Genomic DNA, 3,986 nt, shown 5'->3' on the forward strand with positions numbered 1-3,986 from the left:
GTTTTGGGGAGTTAATTTAGTTGTTTCATATATTGTGTTAGCTAGCTAATTAATAGAGAGAAGTGTCCTCTCTTATGTCCGTGCTTGGTCGATGGTACGTACTATATACATATAGCCCTCGACACGCTAGCTAGTAAGAAAATAAAGGGAACCATTGAGTACAGAAGTTCGTCATGCATACCGAGAGAAATGATCGATCGACCTCTCCTTCTCCGAGAGATTGGTCGAACAACAAGTTTTCGTATCATGTATCCGACGCTACTGGCTACATACATGTACAATATGTAAGATCTCTCAATTACAGTCCCCTAGCAATTGAAATCAACTTTCGCATGGTATTCTCCGGCTTTACTGATGACGTGGTAAAAAAAGAATCCCGCCAATTCCTCTTGAATTGCTTTCATGTGATCTGGTTCTAGGAGTTCATTTCGCATCTGCCACGTCTAATTTGAAGAAGGGGGTTAATTAATACATATATATGAATGAAACTCAACAGAAATGATGGTGTAATAAAATGAAATTGTGAATATTATTGCTTACGCACTTCATATTGTCTTTGGGAGTAGCCCCGCTTGTTTTTCAAAGTCGTGGTGTGGATGAACTCGCACACGTAGTATCCACAGAAATCATTCTCTTGTTCCTGCCACAAGCACTTTACGAGAAATAAAGGTCAATCAAACTGATAATGAAGCATTATAAATGGCATTGATGAAAGTATAGCTATAGAATCAACGGGAGATGCGCGTAACTAGCTAGCCAGTAGTACTTACTTTCGAATGTGTATATCGCAGCTCCTTCGGCAGTCCCGGAGCTTCTGCGGTGAACTGTTTCCAAACCCTGCAAGACAAAGAAATTAATTATTATTACTTGAGATATCAGAAAATGAACAAAAAGTTACCGATATGGTGCGATAATGATCGATTGAACTTACTTGCTGAGCATTTCAGTCATGTCCGCATAGGTTTTGGGATCTTTCCGTCTCGAGTCTAAGACGGTTACTAGTCCACGCTCAAGCTTAATCTCCAGAAGAATATAGTGGTACCTGCGCACGCATGCATAACTCATCAATTACATTACTATAACCTCGCTCGAGTAATAAGGGAAACCAAATATGCACACGACAGTAACACTCACTTGCCGTTGTAAGGAAAGAGTATGGTATCTTTGTTTTGATTTTTGATCAACGATTGTAGCAAGTTGTCGTCGGCCTCTTTGACGTCCTTTTCAACCAGAAATTGATCTATAATATTTGTGTTAATGAACCCAATATCATAAATTTCTTGTTTTTTGCACTCGACGATCTTCTCTCTGCATAATATATTAAGGATAATTAATTATAAATACATGCAGTGAAAGAGCCAAGCTATATATAGAGACTTAATGACAGAAATAGTACTTAGAGGCAGTGGCAAAAGACCGTTAATTTATCGAGGGCCTTTTGATTGAAGAACTCGAAGAACTCCTCAAATGAAACAGGCAACAGATCATTTCCAACGAGGTCGTGCTCCTCTTTAATTCTCAGATACAAAGTATTCGTCCCCCCAGACTCTCTGCAGGTTTTCATGTACCAAGTATGGAATCTTCGCATCATCATTGTTAGAGATTTTTCATCTTTGACGAGAGGCTTCCCGTACTCGTATCTATGTTCCTCTACCTCCATGAAATCAGGAAGTGCATCGTCAGGCAGGTAATCTTGTAGATTGCCATAACCGGCCACCATCCCCGGAACATTAGCGATGATGTTGCCGCTAGACACATTGAGCGGGGGGCACGATTGGTTTGCTTGTTCGCCGAGCTGGTCAATTTTTTTCGCATCTGCTCGTTCTCTTTCTCTTTGATGTCTGACAGTACTTCCCGACCGCTCTGCTTGGAGATATGTCTGTTCAGTAATGCGCTCATAGTTGGTTCTCGGCGGAGACTTTGCCGGTTTCCTCAAAGCATCGAGAGTGCGCTTTGCTTTCACCGGATCTACCTTCTCCTCCGGAGGTGGATGTCTCTTTGCTTTCACCCCTTCAAAGAACTCCTTCATGTGGGTCCGCACGATCGCATCGTTTTCCTCCTCGGTCCTCTCGTACGGTAACTTCTCTAGAGGCTTGAGAGGTGGACCGTATCTGTATTGCCTCCGGCCTATGGTTGTGCTGCTAGACGCCGGAGCAGACGGAGCGGTTGCAGCGTCTGTCTTCTTTCGTGCTTGCTTACGAGGCGGAGGAGAAGGACTACGACACGCCGGAGGAGCCGGGGTGGCGGCGGGTCTCTTCTGCCCTTGCTGGCGAGGCGGAGAAGGAGGAGGCTGCTGGCTGCTCGGGAGCACCGGCGCAGGCGGAGAAGGAGGCGGAGCGCCGCCACGCGTCGGAGAAGGAGGCGGAGTGCCACCACGCGTGCCCTGATCGTCACTCGCCGGAGGAGGAGGAGGTGGAGGAGGCGGAGTACCCTAACTCGCCGGAGGAGGAGGAGGAGGCGGAGGCGTCCAGTTCAGAAGGTTGATGAGCTCCTTCCGCCATAGGCATGGAGTCTTCAGAGCAGAACCCAACCTAGTCTCCCCTTCACCGGTAGGGTGGTCAAGCAGGAGGTCCTCAAATCCCTCCGTTATTTCATCCACCATCACCTTAGCACATCCTTCTGGAATCGGCTGGCAGTGATAAGTTGTGCCGGGTCCACTAGGATAAACAGAGCCAACAACCGCCTTGACCTTCAAATTCATCCAACGCGCCATAATGTGGCAATTTTGAGACTCCGTGATATCATCCACGGGATAGCTGGCAGGAGCCGTCAAGACATGCTCCGGCTGAAGCAGCTCGGTGGAAGCCACGCTGCTTCTTCGCTGAGATGGCGGGGTAGCTTCGGGGGAAGCTTCGGCAGGTCGTTTGCTGTGATCTGCTGCTTCTCGTTCCCCTTCTCGTTCCTCTAGCCCCATTACCCTTTTGTGCAGCGCCTGTAGTTGGCCCTGCTCCAGTTTCTTCCTCCTTTCATGGGTTTTGTAACCCCTTGCAGCTCGGTGAAAACCAACCTTCCACGGAATGGAGCCTGGCGTGCCTCGTGTCCGTCTAGGGTGCTCAGGATTCCCGAGGGCCATTGTGAGCTCGTCCTTCTCCCTGTCTGGAACAAACGTCCCTCGATGCGCTGCATCGATATAGTGCCGGAGGTTCTTGACTGGTATTTGCAGTTGCTCGACCGTCCAATGGCACTTCCCTGATACAGGGTCCAAGGTTCCGCCAGCCCCGAAGAACCAAGTCCGGCAACGGTCTGGCTAGTACATTGTCTCTGGTTCGATCCCTTTTTCAAGCAGATCATGCTCAGCCTTGGACCACTTAGGCCGGGCTTTGAGGTAGCCACCTGACCCCGTGCAATGGTGAAGCATCTTCTTCGCAGCATTTTGCTTGTTTGTCGCCGACATCTTCTTACTCTTTTCCGATGTCTTGTGGGCCACAATTGCGGGCCAGTGATCTTTGATCTTCTCATATTTGCCGATGAATTCTAGTGTCTTTTTTTTGTCGACAAACTTGTTCAGCTCTTTCCTCCAGCTCCTGAATAGGGTTGCCATCTTCTTAAGAGCACAAGACTTGATTAATTGCTCTTTAACTGGCTTCTCTGGATCCTCCTCTGGCGGTAGGGTGAAATCTGCCTTCAGCTGAGTCCAAAGATCTTCATTCTGCATATCATTGACATAAGACACCTCAGGGTCTTCCTCCTTAACCTTATACCATTGTTGGATGCTGATCGGGATGTTGTCCCTAACAAGAACCAAGCACTGAGCAGAAAATGCGCGCTTTGTCTGGATGGGTTCAATCGGTTCACCATCGAGCGTGATTTCTATGATCTCAAATTTTTCATCCGAGCTCAACTTTTTCTTCGGGCCTCGTCTCCTTACCGAAGTTGTGCTCAATCCGGAGGGCTAGAAATTATAAGGAAGAAAGACGAGAATAATTAATATGTGTACATATACCAAAACAATGGATGCATCAATTAACTAGTCAGCACGGGCTTAA

This window comes from Triticum dicoccoides, chromosome 3B (genome assembly GCF_002162155.2).
Source record: "Triticum dicoccoides isolate Atlit2015 ecotype Zavitan chromosome 3B, WEW_v2.0, whole genome shotgun sequence".
In the NCBI taxonomy this organism is placed as follows: Eukaryota; Viridiplantae; Streptophyta; class Magnoliopsida; order Poales; family Poaceae; genus Triticum; species Triticum dicoccoides.